The sequence below is a fragment of the Chelonia mydas genome, chromosome 21 (assembly GCF_015237465.2).
Source record: "Chelonia mydas isolate rCheMyd1 chromosome 21, rCheMyd1.pri.v2, whole genome shotgun sequence".
Lineage (NCBI taxonomy): Eukaryota > Metazoa > Chordata > Testudines > Cheloniidae > Chelonia > Chelonia mydas.
The window spans coordinates 12,486,827-12,510,605 of record NC_051261.2 but is presented as its reverse complement, the minus strand read 5'-3'; the positions used below and the strand labels follow the sequence as shown (position 1 = coordinate 12,510,605).

Below are 23,779 nucleotides of genomic sequence, written 5' to 3'. Positions count from 1 at the left end.
CACCAAACTGCATAATGCTCCTTTTCTTCCTATGTTCTGGGGGGGGAATGGTACATTTGGTTTTTTGTGCATTTAGATTAAATCCATCATACTTTGAACAATCTTGTGGTTTAATTTCCTGAAATCCCTCTAAAAAGAAAGAAGGGTGCTGCATCATTTACTTTAATCTTGAAGTTTTAATGCAAGGAATTGTTATACTAGTGCCATTCTACTCTAGGACTTTTTTATTCACAAGGAAAATACAGATGTAGTGTTAATAGAATGGAAGAGTTATGCACAGTATGCAAATCACTCATCAGTAGCAGCTTCAGTTCTCAGGGGGCATCCAAGTCTCACCCATCTGATGTAATGGGGCTTATTCCTGACTAAAAGTAAAGGTAAAACACTGCTCATGGTTGCTTTCTTTTTAATCTTTCTGCATAAACTGATAGCACCCAACAAAGTAGGCAAACTAGGCAGTAGGCAAGTACTTTCAGTTTAAGATTGCAGTCTGGCTAGAGCAAAATCTTAAACTCCTTTTTAAAATCCTAAACACAGTACACACAAATGGGATAGAAGTCATGTACCTTTCCATATTTCTGTGGTTACTATTAAACTACATGCTTTTCTGGATATGATTGACTAATCTAAAGATATTATAGGAAATGAATTACAGCTTTTATTACAATGCAGCATCTGTGCATGAACTTAGTCTCTAATCTTGAGATTTTAGATATTCTAAAAATGACCAAATTTTCAAAATGGTCAGTGAGCTTGGATATTTTTTGCATGTCCAGCATGATACCTTGGTCTCTTCCAGAAGAGCAGAGAACATACAGGCCTTGTAGACTTGAGCTGGAGTTTGATTCTGGGGGTCTCAAATTAGGCAGTCTCATGTGATGACCATGTTGAAACATTGGGCAGCTAGTATGTATGGATTAGCTAGCTGACAGATTACCCTATGTATTGTAGTACCATGTTACTGTTACTGACTTTAGTTCTTGGTGTATATCCTTTGTGTCAAACACTCCTTACTCATTTGGTCTCTGCTTGGGGAGACTTATTTTATACCATTAGAAAAGCACCCAGACACCAGTGTGGAAGTGACCTGGATCTGTGGGTCTCAACCTTTCCACACTATTGTACCCCTTTCAGGAGTAATTTCTTATGGACCCTAAGTTTTACTTCACTTAAACCACTTGCTTACAAAAGTCACAGCACATTACTGAAATGTCTTGCTTTTGTCTGTATGAAATTTTAGTTTGTACTGACTTTGCTAGTGCTTTTCATGGAGCATGTTAAACTAGGCAGTTATCTAGATGAATTGAGGCACCCCATGGAACCACTGACCTGGATGATCAGAGCTGTTTCTTTCCTCCCTCCTCTGCTTTCAGCACTTTGTACAGAGGCTACCACTGGGATACTTAGTTTTTGTCTTCACAGCTTCTGGGGGGTGATCTTTCCAGCTACAGGTGGGTTCTTCTAGGGGTTAAGTTTTGAGGGGGTAGTTAAAACCACTAAAGTTTGAATAAAACAAAATGCATTCTCTACTTTGAAGTTGTAGAGATGCAGTGCACTCCAGGAAGGGTGGTTGTGTGATTCCCCCACCAGTGTAGATGGGAATTTTTCTGACTCAACCTGCTTTTCACATACTGCCTAGAAATCACTACAAACAAATTGACCCTTATTTTGGTAGGGAATGTCCTACTACATCAGACCAGTGGCTCTTTTCCTCTGGCATCTCTGATAGAAACCAAGTCAGGTGCTTCAGAGGAAGGTGCTAGAATCACTATAAAGGGACAACTATAAATCTGACGAGGAGGCAGTACTTGACAGTGCCTTATTTGTAATGCTTTCTTCTCTAACAATGCATGTTCTCCACACCAAACTCAGCATTTCATGCCTAGTTATGGAATAGACAAAAGGGATGTGGATCAGCTTTGTATTTGCCAGTGCCCTCTTTAAAAAGGAAAAAAAAGAGACTCCACATGGTCCCTTTGGAACCTATGTAGTAAGATTCCAAGAGTCAGCATGAAGTAATAGAAGCAGCTGCAAGCAAAAATCAATCCACCACCTCACACATGCATAATCCCTAAACTTGCCATCTACCCAAGTCTCCCAGCACAGGATAACCCACATGCAAATCAACACAACCAGAACACAGTAACCCCTGATCATCACTCTGAAGCATAGAACATAGTATGAAGCAATAAACTACTAAAAGATGATTGAGGGCTCTTTTTGTAATCACCAAGTTCAATCATCACTGGGCTTCAGTCTGTTACCAGCCAATTTAAGTTCTGAATTTCAGCTTTTTTAGGGAAAAAAACCCCCACAATTTTACAAGTTACACCCATGTGATGTACACCATGGCTTTAAGCAACTAGTTAAGTATATATGGAACATGTGACTTGGTTTTATAATGAACTTTGGTGTTCATTGGCTAAGCTGGATGTAAAGCAAAAAAAACAGTAAAACATGAAGAATGTGTTGAAGGGAATTTGATTCCTTCCATAAGACTGTTAAATTCAGCACATCTTCAAGTAGCCTTTGCCTGTTCACACTTGTGGAATCAAAGCACCTGCACAATGATTTATAGAAAGGAGTGTCTGTTGAGGCCACTCCTTCCCCTTCCGATCCTGGAGAGTTCCCAGGATATAAAATGAGATGCTCCAGCCACCCTTCAGTCCCACTGCTAAAGGTGCAGCAAGCTTGGATTGCACACACTGTCCTCAACATTTTCCTTTCCCCACCCCTTTTTCCAAGCTCAGAGTGCACATTTTGTTCACAGTCAAGTGCTCAGTCCGGTTTTTGTTTTGGTTTTTTTTTTAAAAGAAAAAGAGCTGGCACGGGCTTTGTTTGGGAGTGCCTCACAAATCTCTACTGATAAAAGGCTGGTCTAAGTCTGGCCATCTCTAAGTTCCACATCTACTTGAGGATCTGGTCTCTAAGTCGACCTAGGAGGCCTGGTTATGTGCCTAAACTGACTGGCTGTCAGATTCAGTTTCCAAAGGGTCTAGTCCTTCAGCAAAGCATGGAGCCAGGGCTGTAAAACCAGGATTCTGGTTTGGCAACCAAGGTTGGATCAGGAGCTGAAAAACTCAGATCTCTGTTTAACAGCCACCCACTGGTCCTGGAGCTGCAAAAGCCATACCTGGATCCACAGTGCACAGATCCTGAGCTGTATTTTTTTAAAAAAGATCCAGATTTGACAGCTGAGTACAAGCCTGTAGCTGACAGCTATAGAGCCAGAAACCTAGCCTGCATCTGGATCTGATAACATGGATCCAGGGCCAGAGACTGGGTTCAGATTTGAAAGCCAAACAGGAAGGACCAAATGAAATTAATAGGCAGCAGGTTTAAAACAAACAAAAGGAAGTGTTTCTTCACACAACGCACAGTCAACCTGTGGAACTCTTTGCCAGGGGATGTGGTGAAGGCCAAGACTATAACAGGGTTCAAAAAAGAACTAGATAAGTTCCTGGAGGATAGGTCCATCAATGGCTATTGGCCAGGATAGGTAAGGATGCAATACCATGCTCTGAAGTGCCCCTAGCCTCTGTTTGCCAGAAGCTGGGAATGGGCAACTGCCTGTTCTGTTCATTCCCTCTGGGGCACCTGGCATTGGCCACTGTCAGTAGACGGGATACTGGGCTAGATGGACCTTTGGTCTGACCCAGTCTGGCTGTTCTTATGACTGCCAAGCACAATTGGCAAGAAGAGGTCCAGTTGTTTGGGATCCAGCCAGTATGAGAATGACACCTTTGAGTACTGAGAGTCTCTTGACTAGTGGTTCTGTACCACTAAGACCCCACATCTACTCACATCACTGGGGAGTCTAGTACTGCAATTCCAACACTATAATCGTTGCAGAACCGCTTACCTTACTGATTCCGTGCCCAACATCGTGGTCAGAGCACACAGGTCCAGCATGGAAGGCCCAGATCCTCAAAGGTATTTAAGTGCTTAAGTCCTCAAAACACTGGACAGGGGAAATGCATTACAAACTTCTGATCGGATCCAGTATTTCTGTTGAGAGAGGAGAGTTTTAACATTTGCTTCATTTGGCCATTTTCAGAAGCATACACTCGATGTCCTGCTTCTCTGGGAGACTGTTTTTCCACTTCTGATGCTCCATCTATGAGACCCTTCTGTTTTGAAGGCAAGAAGAGGGAGTCATCGTTAGACTCCTACTATCAGAAGTCTTAGAAGCAAATTTAGTCAGTTTTGGGACTGTCTGTTCCCTTGGCTCTGGGTAGGATCTGTTGACTGTCTCTTAGAATCATAGAATATCAGGGTTGGAAGGGACCTCAGGAGGTCATGTAGTCCAACCCCCTGCTCAAAGCAGGACGAATCCCCAACTAAATCATCCCAGCCAGGGCTCTGTCAAGCCTGACCTTAAAAATATGTAAGGAAGGAGATTCCACCACCTCCCTAGGTAACGCATTCCAGTGTTTCACCACCCTCCTAGTGAAAAAGTTTTTCCTAATATCCAACCTAAACCTCCCCCACTGCAACTTGAGACCATTACTCCTTGTCCTGTCATCAGCTACCACTGAGAACAGTCTAGATCCATCCTCTTTGGAACCCCCTTTCAGGTAGTTGAAAGCAGCTATCAAATCCCTCCTCATTCTTCTCTTCCACAGACTAAACAATCCCAGTTCCCTCAGCCTCTCCTCATAAGTCATGTGTTCCAGTCCCCTCATCATTTTTGTTGCCCTCCGCTGGACGGGTTTTCCAATTTTTCCACATCCTTCTTGTAGTGTGGGGCCCAAAACTGGACACAGTACTCCAGATGAGGCCTCACCAATGTTGAGTAGAGGGGAACGAACATGTCCCTCGATCTGCTTGCAATGCCCCTACGTATACATCCCAAAATGCCACTGGCCTTCTTGGCAACAAGGGCACACTGTTGACTCATATCCAGCTTCTTGTCCACTGTAACCCCTAGGTCCTTCTCTGCAGAACTGCTGCCTAGCCATTCGGTCCCTAGTCTGTAGTGATGCATGGGGTTCTTCCGTCCTAAGTGCAGGACTCTGCACCTGTCCTTGTTGAACCGCATCAGACTTCTTTTGGCCCAATCCTCCAATTTGTCTAGGTCCCTCTGTATCCTATCCCTACCCTCCAGCGTATCTACCTCTCCTCCCAGTTTAGTGTCATCTGCAAACTTGCTGAGAGTGCAATCCACACCATCCTCCAGATCATTTATGAAGATATTGAACAAAACCGGCCCCAGGACCGACCCTTGGGGCACTCCACTTGATACCGGCTGCCAACTAGACATGGAGCCATTGATCACTACCCGTTGAGCCCGACAATCTAGCCAACTTTCTCTCCACCTTATAGTCCATTCGTCCAGCCCATACTTCTTTAACTTGCTGGCAAGAATACTGTGGGAGACTATGTCAAAGGCTTTGCTAAAGTCAAGGAACAACACGTCCACCGCTTTCCCCTCATCCACAGAGCCAGTTATCTTGTCATAGAAGGCAATTAGATTAGTCAGGCATGACTTGCCCTTGGTGAATCCATGCTGACTGTTCCTGATCACTTTCCCCTCCTCTAAGTGCTTCAGAATTGATTCCTTGAGGACCTGCTCCATGATTTTTCCAGGGACTGAGGTGAGGCTGACTGGCCTGTAGTTCCCAGGATCCTCCTTCCCTTTTTTAAAGATGGGCACTATATTAGCCTTTTTCCAGTCGTCCGGGACTTCCCCGGATCGCCATGAGTTTTCAAAGATAATGGCCAATGGCTCTGCAATCACATCCGCCAACTCCTTTAGCACTCTCGGATGCAGCGCATCTGGCCCCATGGACTTTTGCTCGTCCAGCTTTTCTAAATAGTCCCGAACCACTTCTTTCTCCACAGAGGGCTGGTCGCCTCCTCCCCATGCTGTGCTGCCCAGTGCAGTAGTCTGGGAGCTGACCTTGTTCGTGAAGACAGAGGCAAAAAAAGCATTGAGTACATTAGCTTTTTCCACATCCTCTGTCACTAGGTTGCCTCCCTCATTCAGTAAGGGGCCCACACTTTCCTTGACTTTCTTCTTGTTGCTAACATACCTGTAGAAACCCTTCTTGTTACTCTTAACATCTCTTGCTAGCTGCAACTCCAGGTGTGATTTGGCCTTTCTGATTTCACTCCTGCATCCCCGAGCAATATTTTGATACTCTTCCCTGGTCATTTGTCCAATCTTCCACTTCTTGTAAGCTTCTTTTTTGTGTTCAAGATCAGCAAGGATTTCACTGTTAAGCCAAGCTGGTTGCCTGCCATATTTACTGTTCTTTCTACACATCAGAATGGTTTGTCCCTGTAACCTCAATAAAGATTCTTTAAAATACAGCCAGCTCTCCTGGACTCCTTTCCCCCTCATGTTATTTTCCCAGGGACCCTACCCATCAGTTCCCTGAGGGAGTCAAAGTCTGCTTTTCTGAAGTCCAGGGTCCGTATTTTGCTTCTCTCCTTTCTTCCCTGTGTCAGGATCCTGAACTCGACCATCTCATGGTCACTGCCTCCCAGGTTCCCATCCACTTTAGCTTCCCCTACTAATTCTTCCCGGTTTGTGAGTAACAGGTCAAGAAGAGCTCTGCCCCTAGTTGGTTCTTCCAGCACTTGCACCAGGAAATTGTCCCCTACCCTTTCCAAAATCTTCCTGGATTGTCTGTGCACTGCTGTATTGCTCTCCCAGCAGATATCAGGGTGATTGAAGTCTCCCATGAGAACCAGGGCCTGCGATCTAGTAACTTCCGTGAGTTGCTGGAAGAAATCCTCGTCCACCTCATCCCCCTGGTCTGGTGGTCTATAGCAGACTCCCACCACGACATCACCCTTGTTGCTCACACTTAATCTAAACTTAATCACTTTAATTTTTAAAAATTAATCACTTAATCACACTTGTTCTAAACTTAATCCAGAGACACTCAGGTTTTTCTGCAGTTTCATACCGGAGCTCTGAGCAGTCATACTGCTCCCTTACATACAGTGCAGCTCCCCCATCTTTTCTGCCCTGCCTGTCCTTCCTGAACAGTTTATACCCATCCATGACAGTACTCCAGTCATGTGAGTTATCCCACCAAGTCTCTGTTATTCCAATCACATCATAATTCCTTGACTGTGCCAGGACTTCCAGTTCTCCCTGCTTGTTTCCCAGGCTTCTTGCATTTGTGTATAGGCACTTGAGATAAATCGCTGATCGTACCTCTTTCTCAGTATGAGGCAAGAGCCCTGCCCTCTCGCGCGCTCCTGCTTCCTGCCGGTATCCCACTTCCCCACTTACCTGAGGGCTTTGGTCTCCTTCACCCGGTGAACCTAGTTTAAAGCCCTCCTCACTAGGTTAGCCAGCCTGCTTGTGAAGATGCTCTTCCCTCTCTTCGTTAGGTGGAGCCCATCTCTGCCTAGCACTCCTCCTTCTTGCAACACCATCCCATGGTCAAAGAATCCAAAGCCTTCTCTCCGACACCACCTGCATAGCCATTTGTTGACTTCCACAATTCGACGGTCCCTATCCAGGCCTTTTCCTTCCACGGGGAGGATGGACGAGAAGACCACTTGTGCCTCAAACTCCTTTATCCTTCTTCCCAGAGCTACGTAGTCCGCAGTGATCCGCTCAAGGTCATTCTTGGCAGTACATTGGTGCCTACGTGGAGAAGCAGGAAGGGGTAGCGATCCGAGGGCTTGATGAGTCTCGGCAGTCTCTCTGTCACATCGTGAATCTTAGCTCCTGGCAAGCAGCAGACTTCTCGGTTTTCCCAGTCGGGGCAGCAGATAGATGACTCAGTCCCCCCTGAGGAGAGAGTCCTCCCAGCCCATTCCGAACAGCTCAGTTGTGTAGCAGAAATTTAGCCATCCTTGGCCAGAATACCTTTTTAGCCAGTCACATCCTCAGCAGGTGTATGCTCAGAAACCTGATTTTGGGTGGCTGAATTTCTGCTAGACAACATAGCCATTAAGGTTTGGTTGGGCTCCTGGCCAGTCCCTAGGACATGAAGATACTGTACTCCAATCCTCACTTCTCAGAATTGATAGATTTCACAGATCCCAAGATTTCCATACTATGTGACCTCTGTAGACATGAGAAACAGATTCCGGTGTCAGGATCTGTCTGATTATCCAGAAAGGACCGCTTATTGACTTCAGCATTTCTTTGTAGCCAAGGAATGCAAAGGCAGAGACACATTGAAATGCTTTTTCTTCTTCAGGGAATTAAAAGGCACATTGCCAAGGTTCTGCAGAAAAGAGAGTGCCGAGGCTCAAGTTAGATTTAGAGCAGTATATGAGGTACCAAGAGACCCACTCTGATATTCCCTGGATCTGACATAATAGATACACTGACAGATCTGTAAAAAAGAAAAGGAGTACTTGTGGCACCTTAGAGACTAGGTGCCACAAATATTCCTTTTCTTTTTGCGGATACAGACTAACACGGCGGCTACTCTGAAACCGGACAGATCTGTGCGTCTAATCTCTTAGAGAAGGAAATTTTATTAGGACACTAGTCACTGAAAGCCTGTGCTGTCTCATGGGTGTAATTTCTAAAATCATGTGTGTAAAAAGGCCAAAAATGGCTGAGAACTTAACAAAAGGATGGTAACAGACCACAAATTCCAGTCAGGAGACTGTTTGCTGGTTGTGTTGATCTGTGTCGGGGGCTGTATTGTGCTGGGAGAGTTTTGTGGATGGCAAAGGTGGTTTTGGGGTTACATGCGCTGGTTGTGTCGTTTTGCTGTTTGCTGGTTGTGTTGATTTGCGTCTGGGGGCATTTTGTGCTGGGAGATTTGCATTGATCTGTGGGGATGGCAGTTGGGTGCCTGGTGTGACAGTTGGGCCAGGTAATCCACCATCTGGGCAGTCTCCCTCAGACAACCACTGAAATTGGTGCATGCAAATTAACTGTAGAGTAAGGGTGGTGACTGGCTATCACAATGGTCTCTAGGCATGGCATGGATACGTGCCTTACATAGCACAGACGTAAATCATAAAGTCAAAATGGCCGAGAACTTAAACTGGACCTGGGAAACCCAGCAATGACTGAACCTGGTGATATTCTGAACAAAAAGAGCTCTCAGCCATGCTTGTAGCTTCTTCCATCGCTTCTCCCGGACAAACATTTTAGGCTTCAGAGTGACACACGGCGTGATATTCCTGGAATATTATACAGATTATTGGGATCTGGGCTACTGACCTCCTAGCTCCCAGTTCTAAACCAAGAAGGAGACTTTTCAAGTCTGGTTCTGGGGTGGTTTCACCATGGAGTACAAAGTGTCAAGGATTCAGTAGTGCCATTGGTAGCTGCCACCCCCTCAGCATAGGCATAGAAATACCCAAGGGTTCCCATCCTTAGCTCTACCAAGCCTCCCTTGGATCCAGTGGAGTGCATGACTCCAATGGAGCAGCTGGCCCAGCAGGCCCAGCAGGCCCAGCATTTCAGAAGCTCCCAGTAAACCTAACTTTGACTGGAATCACCTCAGGGTTGAGGCATCCACCACCTACACTTCATAGATTCATAGAGCATCTACCCCATCCCTTAGAAAGCTGCTTCAATGGTCAGTTACCCTCAGTGTAATTAACGGAAGGAAGGAACTGATGGAAGGTTGGGGCCAACTCCCCCTTTCCTACCCTCTGAACCCTCCAGGATGGAAGGGGCCCCAACAGACACTACTTTCCAGAAGGTTCTGGACGCTCACGGCACAGGTGCCTTGATCCCACAAGTGTGGATGTGCAGCAGCTCATCGCGAAGGGCTCCGGTAACGGGTAAGTAACCTACCTTTCCTAATTCTGCCGCTTGGACATAGGATTTTTTCCATTTCTATTGCTTGTTGACCTGCTGGTTTCCACCCTGAAAGCATACTGGAAATGCAGGAGACATTGCTAAGGAAAGGTACAAGTGCCTCCTTTCTGAGTCAGCGTGCAGTGCCCACGGAGGCGGCACAAATGTCCAAGGTTGCTGGTCTATTGCTCTGAAGCTGTGTTGCCATTGGATCATGCCCCTTTCGATCCAGAAATCACGAAATGCCTAATAATGACCTTGATCTCTACTCTCTCCTGGAAACGATGAAGAAAAATCCCCTCCTCCCCGCTCAAGAAATTGTAGTCCACAGTCTTCCTCTCTGGCCTTGTCAGCACTAGCCTTTTTTCTTAAAATTTCCTGGCTCTCCCCATTTCTGTGTTTAAATCTATGCACCCTGCTCGTTGTCCTCCATCCTGAGAGAAATGGCAGTGGAAAGCACTCAGTACACCACCTCCTTGTTTTCCTTGCTGCGGGCCTTTTCAGAGACATGAAATCTTTTAAAAATATTAAAAAATTTCCCTTCTCTTCCCTTTGCCGTGTCCCGTCACCACAAATGATGCAAAGCCTCAACATCAGATGACACTGAAAACTGTGACGAGGGCCCCTGGAACTGGTGACCACTTCCCCCTCCTATTTTGATTTCCTTTTACTCAAATCACACACCTCCCCCTCATAATGACACAGAGGAAATGGACCATAAGCTGCTGAGTCACCTGTCTCCTTTCCAAGTACTGACCTACGACAACACTGCTTCGTTTATAACATGACAGCCCTAGGTGGCTGCAATGGAAATAAAGGAAGTGACTATTGCTGGAAAAAAAATACATTCAAACATGATTTGCAGGAGTACAACTACTGCACCTATGTAAGATAAGATGATTTAGGAACGTGGAAAACAGGTAACGCATCAAGTCAAAACAGATTCCACTGCTCTGTGTTTAATGCTAACAGCCAAAGAGTTACCATTAAAAGAGCTCAGGATAGCTAACAAAGTACTGTTACAATCATCCAGGCTCCTAAAAGAGTCCACCTGCCAAACCCCAAATTAAGGCTTGTACATTTAGCCTCTCCCGCCGCACGTGCACTTCTGAGTTTAGATAGCTCAGCACAGTTGAACAGATTTCCTGAAACCCCCCTGGATTTGGATTTTCAAGGCCTCAACATCCACAACTGGCAACAGATTTTCCAAAGAGTTTGGTACCCCACAGCTCCCACTGTGACACTTCAATCTCAGAACACTTCAAATGAAAATGTGGGTTTAGAAAAAAAAAATATTTTGGTGTCTAAAATGGGAGCTAAATTGAGTCCTTTGGAAAATCTAACCCCATTTATGAGCGCTGAACCCTTCTGAAAATTCTGGCCCTCTCCTGTATTTCTGTAGTATAGGATCCCATTGCCAGAAGCTGGGAATGAGCGATGGGATGGATCACTTGACGATTCCCTGTTCTGTTCATTCCCTCTGGGGCACCCGGCACTGGCCACTGTCAGAAGACAGGATACTGGACCAGATGGACCTTTGGTCTGACCCAGTAGGGCCGCTCTTATATTCTGAAACTCCGTGTGCCCCAGCTGCTGGACCAAGTGGTACCCAATGCAGCTCAATAGCAGACATATTTCAAAGGCCAAATAAAGATGTTGCTCATCTACCACACTCGCCCTTTTTAATTATCCTGGACCGCAGAGCCAATACTGGAAAACGTGTGCCGAGTTCTGCCTAATGTGCTTTCTGTTGCATGGTTTTTCTGGAGAGTGAGGACTGCATGAAACGTCCTCACAGAATAAGCTCTCATTTTAGCGACCCAGTGAATGATCGCAGCACAAACTCCATCGGCCAATGCCAACGCAAATCTCTTTGGACATCCTCCAAAAGGGTGGAGCTTCGAAAGTTAATAAAAACAAAGAAAAGGCAAAAAAAAATCCTACTGACACCAGCCTGACCCTACCGTCCCGACAGACATCACAGCAGGGCTCAGACTGAGCCAGGACTTGGGGTCGTATGCTGGACCTGTCCTAAAGATTTTCAGTGTGTTCATGCTAAATTAGATACAGGGATTGACTTCACCCATGCAGCTAGCTCTGAGGTGAAACATACCACCTGTTTAACATGGCACCGCAGCACTGAACAATAACGTAAGCCAAGAAAGTGAAGAAATTTTTCTCCCGTCTAAACTACAGAAGAAATTTAACAAAGCGGTCATTTAACTTGGAGTTTAGCCAGGACACCAGGATTAATATCTCAACCCTTGCCAAAAGCGCACGGATACCTTTAACAGACACAAGTAACCACTGCTTCAGTTTTCCGTCTCATCTGAAAGACCGCACTTCGGGGGCAGCGCAGAGCCCCCTCTTGCCATGCTGGGATATCGATGCAGTGCTACTCGGCTTATTTTATTACTGCCATCCGAACAAGCATGCCTTTTAGAATCAATCTGATCTTATGCCAGATCCAGGCAAATACAGACTAAAGAGACACTGGAACAAAACATACCTAATTTATTCATATGTTACTTTATCATTTATATTATTTAGGAGTTGACAAGGCTACTGCTGTAGGGTCTGATCTAAAGCCCATCTATCAGCTTAAGTGGGATTTCGATCAGGCTATCAGGAGAGTTTTAGCTGCCACCATTTTTTGCATGAGATGATTTTATATCGGATTCCAGGATGGATACCGTATATAAAACCCAACCATAAGTGGCAAATGTATACCCTTGTAACTCTAGAATTCAGTGGAGTTACTCCTCATTTACAACAATGTAAATTGGATCAGAATCAGGGCTCAGAAATTCTGTTCTTATTTAGACCCAAGCTACCCCAGTGAAGACTATGAAGTTGCACATGTGTAAATAAGAACAGATTGGCCCTGATCATTTGCAGTGTATTTATAAATGTCATGGTGCACTGTGCTGATTGTCAGTGCCATCCGAAAAGCGTGTGATCAACACAATGAATTCTTGTTCATTTTATAGTCAGAGAGAAATGCCCTTGGAGACATTTCGTCAGCAGCAGCAGTAGTATCAGGGTGTGGCACCAGTATCAGGGTGGAGTGGCGGGTCACCTGTGGGTGTCGCTTTTCAGCGAGATGGAAATCACGATTGCCAGCTGTAATTAAAAACATTGCTTTCACATGAAGTTCTCAGGCTATACATGCTGCGTAGCACAGGAACCAGCGGAAAACTACCGTGAGCATACCGGCTGCACTGTATCCACAATCCAGCAGCCTCGTTCTCAGCCGAGCGCCTTTACGGGAACCGAAATACTGCCAGTGCCATGTGCAGGGGTGCAGTATTTAGAACTAGTGTTCGCTCAGATTTTCTCAGGCCCTAACGGTGGTTAAAAATATCATTAATTTATGATTAATCCAGACGCTATTTGGTGTCACATTAACAATGCTGCCAGGAGGTTGTGATCTAGAAAGAAATGTTTATCCGGTGGAGACAGGGTAGCATTTTCCAGTGAAATCAAATTTTAAGGCACATAAAATGGATCAGCTCTTTTTGTGAGATTATTATAAACTTGCCTGGGGCCTGATCCAAAAAAGGCCTCACTGCACTTTGGATCAGTCCCTGGGTGCTTTACACTTACAAAAAGTCAAGGGCCTGGGTCTGATCTCATGTATTTTACAAAGGCATGACTGTAAACTTTAATGGGGTTACTCCTGATTTACGCTGTCGTAAGAAAGCAGAATCAAGCCCCTTGAGACAACTCTTGCCACAACAAACCCCGTGAGAGCCCCTAGTCTATATAGCTAGAGCAAGAACCTGCTTTCTTTGAAGTCAATGACAAAATTCCTATTGATTTTCTGATGCAGGATTGGACTCAGAGTTAGGATGTATATAACAAACTATGGGCCAATGAGAGTTGCACAGCTGTAACATATCCTAATTTACCTCATTATGTAAAACTAGGCTCTCTCTAGTCTGAGTCAGTTTCCTGTAGGTCTTTTAATGTGGATAAAGATTTGTATAAACAAGCAGATAGTTGTCCTATATTACAGACGGAGGCATGGACTAGTGGCATCAGTGCAGAACCGGGAGCCAGGCACTCCTGAGTGCTAATATCTATGCCCTCTGCAGTCACGGGCATGTCCCATGCCGAGAAATTTTCAGAAGTGACTTCTGATGTTTGTCTTACCCAAAAACTCAGCCCCCCCAAATCCGTGGCCACTCTTGTATAGGGTTGCCAACTTTGACTGAAGCTATTCCAGGAGATTTCTACCAACACCCCCCCACCCCCCAATGACAGAATGTCATTTTCTTAAAACATCCTATTAAAATCTCACGGGTTGCTTTCAATGGTCACTGGGAGATTGATGACGATTCCGGGAGACTCCAGGCCAGTCCTGGTTGGCTGTTAACCCTACACTTGTACACTTTAGCCTTACCCTCTCTGCCTCACTTTCTAGATCTGTAAAATGGGAGAAAGGATGTTACTGCCTTGAAGGGGCATTGCGAGAGTCAATGAATTAGCGGATTAATATTTGTACAGTGCCTTAAAACTGGCAGAGCTCCTGAGAAGTCAGTGGGTCTATTCAATTTGCATCCACTTAGGGTCTGGCACAATGTTACTGGAGGCTTGTGCCCATGCACACTAACTACTTTGTTTATTGGCAGGTGAAAGCTTCGTCATTCTCAAAGACCAAGCATTCAAGCTTTCTGTGGGTGGAGTGTGGAAGGGAAAGTGAAATTGATCCCCCAGACCAGGGCCAGTCTCAGTCAGTGTCTAGCCCTCTCCTGCAGGTGCCTTTTCAGGCTAAGAGCAACCCCCCATGCCAGCCATACCAAGGCCAATGAAGCAAGTAAACACAGATCTGCATCCCCTCCCCAGGCCTACCACACTTGCCCCTAGTGTGGCCTTCTGGGCACTTATGTCTACACCCAGATGCCTGTGCACCCCCTTCAGACAGCAGGGCCCCTTGTACAGACCCCGCACAGCCCTTAGAAGAGGCAGGGAGTCCCTCCCACCCAGGTTAATTTTATCCCTGTAAGGTTTAGCATATGAGCTTTGATTGCCTTCTACTGCCTCCATGCAGTGCCTCTATTTCCTGTTGACTCTCAAGAGGCACTCAGTTCCTGGTAGGATCAGGCCCTTTCTTACTGGGTGAAAGCAGCAGAGGTCAATCAAATTCCCACCCACAATCATGGGCATTTATTTATCAGGCATTGGCCACGTCTTGGTTTTGCAGGGAGGTCTATAATGTGAAGGAGTCAGGCTTTGCAAACAGTCCTGGAGGGGCTTGCACTAGAGAGGTTTGGGCTTTTGTTAACATGGGCGGAGGGCCGGGCATCAGTGATTATTTTTAAACCACAAAGATCATGAGCAAGCTTGAGTCAACAGCTTGCCATAGAAACATCCTTCTAGTGTGTAAACAAGGAAGGCCACATCTTGCCACTCCTGTACCATACACCTCCAGCAGCGCTATTAGGCTAGACTGCAGTGTTAGGTACGCAGCCTGCATGGGGGACAGAACCTAAGATGCACTAACCAAGAGTGGCCCCAGGACACACGATTCCCTCCTCCCTGATCTAGGAAGATACTAATCTACTGCCATTCCTTACACCAGATCAGCCGCTATGTTGGGGACAGAGCCAGTTCTCTGCCCACCTGTGCCAGAGGGAATAAATAGGCACACACGGTCCTGCATGCCCATGGTTGGGTGTGGTGAGGATTTAGAACCCCATCACTGCCTCCACTCCCTGTCCTCATTTCCCTTGGTGGGTGTGTACTCCCCAAGTCCTAGTCTCATCCATTGAAATCAATGGGACTATTGGCCAAGTAAGGGTGGCAGCCTTGGGCCCAGAAGTTTCATGCACCTGCATTGCCTTACCTCGCAGAGGTATGGGACGGGAGGGCTTTATTTTTTAATGTACACTATTTTATGGATGAGGAGATCACATTAAGTTAAAAAAGGTGTACCAGTGTCTGGGTGGTCAGTTCAAATTCAGTCCAGATGAGTCCGGACCAGATTTACAAAGGTATTTAGGTGCCTAAGGATGCAGAAAAGTGTCTAGTGGGATTTACAAAGGGGCCTAGACGGATCAGGAGCTTAAGTCCCATTGGCCTTCAATTTGAGGTACCTAACTCATTCTCTGAAGACCTTTGTAAATCCAGACCAGTGACCAAAAAGTTCTCGCCCTCTAATGGCTGTTTGGTGGTGCTGTGTGAAATCAGCTTAGTGGGTCTAAACTCATTCTTAACGGTCAGATCAGCAAAGCCACAAACAAAAACCTTTAGACACAGTCCCAGCCCAGAAGCCCAGAACTGAAAGGGCCATGGAAACGAAAGTACCTCACACACATCCTGATGTGGTTAGAGGCCAGGAAAATGGATGACTAGAGCGGATTCGCATTTTTTTGACTGAAAATTTTTCCTGCCAAAAAAACAGGGTTTTGACCAAAAAAAAAAAAAAATTCATTTGAGACAGTTTTTTTTAAAATCAGAAATTTTCATTTCAGTTTTTCAAAAGCAGAATCTTTTCACCCACTGTGCTCCAAAGGCTGCCTCCTGTCAGTTACACTGGAGTAAATCCATCTAAACCAATGGATCAACACTGGTGTAAGAGCCAGGCCCCAGAGCTGTGTTTAAGGGCCCAATCCTATGATCCACTTTCAACTCTTCTTGATTCAGGTGGGAGCTGAGGGTGCTTAGCACCAGGCCAGACTGAGCCCTGTAACTGGGCGCATGAGTGCCTCCTCCGAGCCTGGGCTGTCTCTTCATCGACCCACCTTCGTTTCCCTTCATGTGTTCCTTAAAAACTCCACACAGTACATGGGTTTATCATCAAACTGTTCCACTCAAAATAAAGTCCAAATTTCATCCTTCCCCACCCTTCCTTGCAGGAGTCATCTACTGCCCCGCAGTCCTGCTCTAGTTCTGTCTCTCCCACAACCTCCCAGGCTTCTCTCGCTTCCTCTCTAGGCTGCGAGAGGTCAGCAGCTCTCCTTCCCCTTCTGGTGTGTCCCTCTTTTTAAGGACCAGATGCCTTCTCCCTTAAGCCCAATTGGGCAGCGGGTAATCAATCAGTCACAGGTGCACTGGATCCCACTCTCTCTTGAAGGGGCCAGTCACCCTGTAGCAGGTTCATAAAGCTTTGGCAGTGATCTGGAGGCAGAGAGATTGAAAACATTTTGCAACTGTTCCAAGGCTCAGACATCTGATTCCAGCTGCCACTTCCACAGCAGGTGCCTCAGGCAGGTGCAGGGCATTTTGCATAGGCATGGTTTGCTGGCTGACTGTGGCAAACCGTATGAATTAGTAAAATCAAAATAAAATATTAAAACCCTGCAGGTACTTCCTGCAGCCCGATTTCAGGACGTCGTAACAATGAGGTTCTTTTCTATCCAGCCAAAGAGTCTCCATAGCTCCCCCTGGACAGTTCCTGAAGCAATTACGTTAATGACTATGAATGAGCCTCAAAACCGATCTCGGGTGGAAATGAGTTAGGCAGCAAATGAAATGAACAATTCATACTCCAGACTCTCTGGATCCAGCAATATTTCCAGTAACCCAAAGGCCTTGCGTTAGAGAATGCCTCACACAACCATCTGTGCTTGGCAGGATTCTGTTTACACTCTACTGGGTTTGGTGTCTCATCAACATGCCTTCATAAACGGAGCAAACAATGGCTGAATATGGCAGGGAAAGAGTCAATTACCACGATCCAAGTTCTTTTAGGGGCAGAGTTAATCAAGCATTCAGCGTTTTGTCATTCGTGTCTTTCTTTCCTGGGAAAATCCTATTAGTATAAAATCACTTAATAGGGCACTTCAAAGAGCTGATGGGAAAACATTCTTCGCTCAGTTATAAACGCCATGCAGCCAAACACTGGATTCATTTAGACTTTTGCTGGAGCATGAGAGTTTCATTAAGAGTGTTCGCATTTCCTACGTTAAAGAAAATAAAAGCTCATTAGCCACGAGAATGGAAAATGTTGGAGATTTTTAATCTCGCTGAATAGATTTTAAGAGCCTGAACATTCATGGATTGGCCCCTTATGGAGCCATGTATACCTGTGCAAAGTAGAGTCTAACACTGCCCATCTGATCTGGTGGCATTTGACACCTATTCTGTACAGGCACGAAGGATGACAAGATGCTGGGGAATGGGCAAACTGGACCATAACTATATTCTGCCAAGTAGAGTCTGTCTCAGGAAAAAAAACAAACAGCCTCCTGCTGTTACTAGAGAGAGGTATGAATTTGGGTACGTCCCAGTCCAATCCTGTAAGCTGCTGAGCATGGAAACAGAGCTTTTTACAGGATCAAGTCCTTAACTAATCGAATGCCTTTTCTGCACTCTGCTTTGGAGATGAGGGCCCGATCCTGCAGTCCTCACTCGAGAGAAACTCCCATTGAGAAAAGCGGAAGAGGACTCGTGGATCAGTTAGTTTTCATATTCAGTGCAAGCAGGGTTTAGCCTGGAGACACTCCAAGTTATCCAGTTGTTACATATTAATGACATCTTGTATTCAAGCAAAAATCAGCCTTAAAGTCCTTAAATGTATAGACACGTATGGACAAGCAAGCTTAAAAATAGTGATTGCTACAGTTCAGATGGGACCTAAGACACAGGGTGTGATTCTTCTCTCTGCCTTCCATCCAGTATCACCACCGCTAAAACACTCGGGACCAGATTCTCTCTCGGCTTACGCTGGTGTCGGTCCATTGGCTTAAATTGAGCGACACTGATTTACACCAGTTGAGGATCTGGCCTTCAATTCTGGCCAGGGAGAGTGTTACCCCCACTTTGCACAGAGGTAAAAGACTCCAAAAGGTGCAAAGCAGCAAAGACTCCAGCCTGCATGGCCCAGTCTAAAACACAGACTTCTGCCACCATAGCAGGGGTGTGATTAGTGACTGGCAGAGCTATGCCAGCCAAAGCCCCCAGTACAGATGCAGTTATACCTATCAGGTTTCCCTCAGGGGGGCTGGAAAAGCTAGACTGCAAAAGCACCAATTTTGCTGGTATAGCTGCATCCACAGTGGGCTCATTTTGCCAGTATATTATAATGGTATAGCTATATCGGCAAAGCAATTCTAGCATAGACCTGGCTTCTCTCTTTACTAGAGAGGGGCTGAACCAAAAGCCCAGCCCCAAACCAACTGAATCTCAGGGTGTCTGAAACCTTCACGTGAATTTTTTTTACAGCCCTAAGCCACCCTCCCCTTTTTAAAGCCCCTCTGCCTTATGCTTCAAATCTGGATCTAAGTCAATTTCGAATGGAAGTTCAGCGCTCCTGGGACTCCTGTCCACGCTGCCCAGTCAGATGTTTGGGAGCCTGTCACACATGTTTCTGGAAGGGAATGAAACTGGGCTTTAGAGGAAATAAGTTCAGGCATGTTTTACAGCTAGACTCTGCTGCGAGTCCAACACTGTCTCACTGATGAGCAGCAGGTGACTCATGGGCACGGTGGTGCAAGACACACTGCCTTCAAGGATCAAGTCTCAGGCTTCTGCATTTGCCCATAAGTCTGGAGCGATTTCCATAACCTGATCATCTTGAGGTTAAATATGCGTTAGAGTAACGAACGCAGAGCGTAAAGAAAAACATCGGTCAAAAGATCAATAGGATTGTTCTTTATGGAACAGTGGTGCCAACACCAAGCATCCAAACATCACGGCTCAGTCCCCCCAGAATCATGAGTAAAGTTTAAGAATCATGAACTCTTAAAGCAGTACATTTGCAGGGTTAGAGGTTTTTTGCCTTCTGAGCTTTCAGGGGTCATATTTTCAAATTTTACTCCCAAGTCAGGAAGGCTGGAAATTTTTTTTTTTTTTTTTTTTTTTTTTTAAAGAGATTCTCATACAACCATTGGACTCCCAGGGCACCAGTTAGTAAGAGGTTCAAAAATCATCAGAGGTACCTACACGCGGACAGCTACATCCCTGCCCCTCCGAGTAGACAGTCTGTATGGAACTCAGCAAAGTAACCACCAGGGACAGTGGGAACGGGGGCTGTAAAGAGATGGAGAACCTCAGGGAGAGCTCATGGGATAAGCAGCCCAGGAGCTTAGAGCTGTGTGTGTCACTTCAGAGAGTCATTCAAATCCCATGGATGCAGGGCTATGGCTAGGACCCTTTTAATTACAAGGGAAGAGGTGGATTCTTCATCTCTTGGAGTCTTCAAACCAAAGCTGGAAGATATGCTTAGGTCAGATAAGGTAGTGGGATCAATAGAGGGGAATGCAGGTGAAATTTAATGGGGCTTGTGATATACAGGAAGTCAGATGAGATACTCTAATGGTCCCTTCTGGCCTTGAACTATGAAGCTATTAAAAGATTAGTGCAGGAATCACTGTGGGGGGAATTTCTGGCCTGTGTCATGCACAGACTGGATGATCATAACAAACCTTCCTGGTCTTAAAATTCATCTCTCTCTCTCTGCTCTACAGACAGCATCCACAGAGAAAGCTGGGACAGAGGGGACAGTACGATTGTAGAAGACACCAAAACATTTTTACAAGCAGCAGCTAATAACTACAGCTCTAATCCCTGTCACCTCTCGACCACCTCTGGTGGGAAGTGGAGCAGTTGTTTAGCAGCACACAGTAATTCTATGAGCCAGTTAGGGGAGAAAGAAGAGGACACTTCTGCCCATGGTTAAAGGCGTTGAACTCAAGTTTGGGGAGCACTTTGCTCCTGGGCACTTTGGAAAATCTGCCCTCAGTTGTGGGGGCTGAGGCCCAGAGCCTCAAAATCTATTTAGGCAACAAATTCCCATTGATTTCAAGGGGAGCCTAAAATACCTCTGATGATCTGGGCCCAAGAGCCATTGAAAAATCTGACCCTGAGCCCTATGTAGGCAGCTAAGATCTGAAAAGCATTGTCAGAATCAGACCTTACAGCACATGCTTCTCTTTGCCTCTCCTGTGTGCTAACAGTCCTGCCGGGTTACTGGGCCTTTTAAAGAAAAGTCCTTCCTGGTTTCAGAGTAGCAGCCGTGTTAGTCTGTATCAGCAAAAAGAACAGGAGTACTTGTGGTACCTTAGAGACAAACAAATTTATTTAAGCATAAGCTTTTGTGGGCTAAAACCCACTTCATCGGATGCATCCTTCCCGGGTTATTTTTCTCTGATGGCAAGAAGGCTTTGGGATGTATGGTAGGGGATCCTTGCAGCCGGATCTGTGGTTAGCCAGACAGCAGGTCTTCTCTCCCTATGAGCTGATCTGCAGAGGTCCTAAGCATCTCTGCTCCTGCTGACCCCAGTTGACGGTGGGGGATGCTCCATACCTCAGACAATGAGGCCTGGCTAGATTTCCATTATATCAATAGGAGAATGAAGACCACAGCTGCTACTGTAATAGTCAATTCCCTAAGGGTTTCTGATTCAGAATGTTTCCCACGCATATGCCACTGAATCTTCTGCACGCTGAAGTATCCAGGACTAACATGTAGCATCCAGGGGTACCAAGGAGCTAAGATCAGTCAGGGGGAGGGATAGCTCAGTGGTTTGAGCATTAACCTGCTAAACCCAGGGTTGTGAGTTCAATCCCTGACGGGACCATTTAGGGATCTGGGGCAAAGATTGGGGATTGGCTTTGAGCAGGGGGTTGGACTAGGTGACCTCCTGAGGTCCCTTCAAACCCTGATAGTCTATGATTCTAAGGAGAGAATGAGCAGCCCACAGAATGTATGCCCCTGCCTCTCCCATCAGCACAACTTCCCTGCTGTGTCTGGCAGAGCGAGAGCTGGGCATAACAAGGGAACCGTTTTCCTTGGGGCCCCATGCCAGGGGTAAATTCCACAGCTGCAGAATCAGAATGAGTGGCTCCCAGAATATGATTTGTGAGGTCATTAACCACAATGTAGCTGTGTCAGAGAGTAGGGACGCTCGCAGATGAAGGGGATAGCTGCCATTTGGTTTAACACAGAACCATAAGAACTGCCAGACTGCATCAGACCCATGGTCTGTCCAGTAGTCCAGTATCCCGTCTCTGATAGCAGCCAGCATCACATTCTTCAGAACCAGGTATAACCTCCATAGCTGACAATTATGAAATAGCTTACCCAGAGGGAAAGCCTCTTCCTAGCTACATTAGTAACAGACGGGTTTATGTATGCCCTTAAGCAGGAAGTCTCATGCTTGTTTGAATCCTGCATTCTGGGCCTCAGTGCAATTTTTGTGGCAATGAGTTCCACAGATTAACTGTGCATTTTGTACAGAAGTCTTTTCTTTCATCTGCTACACTTAGATACCTGGTGAAATTTTAAGTGGGTATGATTATTCCATTCTCTTCATTTTTGTATCTTTAAAAAAAAGTTAGTTAAACATTTTTTGGTAGCTGTTCATCATCTACAGTGATATAGCAGTATCAGTCACTTTCCAAGCACCCCTTTATGGACAGCGGTAGTTCTGTAGTAGCTTACCTCAGTTTCCCTTCTTTTAGGGCTCCACAGGCTTCTCTCTGTGCAAACACCCCTCCCCAGAGTTGATGTTATTAATATAACCAGAACTCAGTGTCCCAAAATAAAGTCCACAGACTAACTCAGTTTTCTGCTTTTAGCAGGCCACTTCCTACCCTACCTAGCTAGAATCTTATTTCTCCTGGTGTCTCAAACCCTTTTATAACCTTCTAACTCACTATTGCAGCTTCCACCTTTATAGGGCCCAGGTGTCTTCCCTTAAGCCCAGCTGAGCAGCAGGTAATCAATCACAGGTGCACTGGATCCCCTCTGCACCTTCTTAAAGGAGCCAGCCACACTGTGATATGTGTTAAGAATTGCAAATAACATACAGACGATAAACTGCGTCACTCTTAGCTATGGAACAGGTATGCTTTTGCTCCCTGTGTCACAAACTTTGCAGTTTCTAAATCTACTCCTTGCATGCAGAATTGGCAGCCATTTTGTTTTCACAGGTCAATATAGTCAGAGGAGTCACACTGTGTTCTCTAAGTTATGGTGGAGACTTTAGCCTTGTTCTTTCTCTTGGGGGCTGCTGTTCTCCCTCTAAAGTAAAGGCCACTCTGGCTGAAAAGCCTCTCTCTGAATTGTGTGGTTGGCAAAACGCAAGATACTCTTGTAGCCGTTGCTTTCAAAATTAATTAAAATACATGAATTGAAAAATCAGAGTTGGGGAGGTTAATAAGAGCATGCCAGACAGCCGGGTTTGTTCACTAAACTGCAACGGGTAAGCTTTAGTCACTGCTACATTAAAGCTAGAATCAATCTAAAACCCGTCGTTTAAATAGCCCCTGACCTTTGGAAAGTTCACCACCCGATCACAGCTTTTCAGGGCCTATCTCTGTGCCACAGATGATAATATATTTTAGCTGATTTCATGCTCCCTGGCTGTGTTTGCATCCTGTGTAACGGGACTTGCAGGAGAGAGATCTGCCCTGTGTCATGAGGCAGTCTCCAGCAGAACATGCCCAAGCATATTCTCTCTTCGAACAGGCCAGCCTGAAATTTGCAGATCTAGGAACTCTGCATTGTGGCAGGGGTTAAATCCATCAACAGGCTGCACACTGAAGACCTGATTTTCAGAAGTGCGGAGCACCCACAGCTCCCCCTGATTTCAGCTGGCTCGGTGGGGGCCGAGCATCCTGAAAACAGGCGATTAGATGGATGCTTTAACATGTACCTACATTTCTGATCCAAAAGAGACCACACAATAGGTGTTAAATGCTGCTGGCCCCTGTAGTAGCTGGTGGCTTGCAGCGGTGCAATGTAGACAGTGCCTGGGTGTGAAAACTAAGTTGCCCCAGTGAGTTTACCCTGCATTTACATGAGGGGTTCGCAGTGAAGAGCCTAATTTCCATGTATTGTAAGGGGAGTTAGGTGCCTCCAGACCCTTGAGGATCTGGGCCATGGAGGGGTAGTTGCTTTCTGGCTCTGCTCAGAAGCAGCAGCCATGGTAGTCACTGCTAAAAGTAGGGGATTGAACTAAATGGACCCCGGGTCTGCCCTTGTATGGAAATCCCGTTCCAGGAATCAATTTTCAACCCCCTAGAGCCAAACAAGTGAAGCCCCAGGGATATCAGCGGGCAGCACTATGGGAGCTAAGAGCAAAGGCTGGC

General features: G+C 45.9%; 1 long non-coding RNA gene across 1 annotated transcript; it reads right to left on the bottom strand.

The window, feature by feature from the left end:
* Positions 1-1,183: 1,183 nt before the first annotated feature.
* LOC122463468 lies at positions 1,184-23,471 on the bottom strand. Its single transcript, XR_006286880.1, has 3 exons — positions 22,128-23,471; positions 3,863-4,008; positions 1,184-1,461 (listed from the first exon to the last, which is right to left on the bottom strand). It is a non-coding gene; the product is annotated as an uncharacterized LOC122463468 (long non-coding RNA).
* Positions 23,472-23,779: the final 308 nt, after the last annotated feature.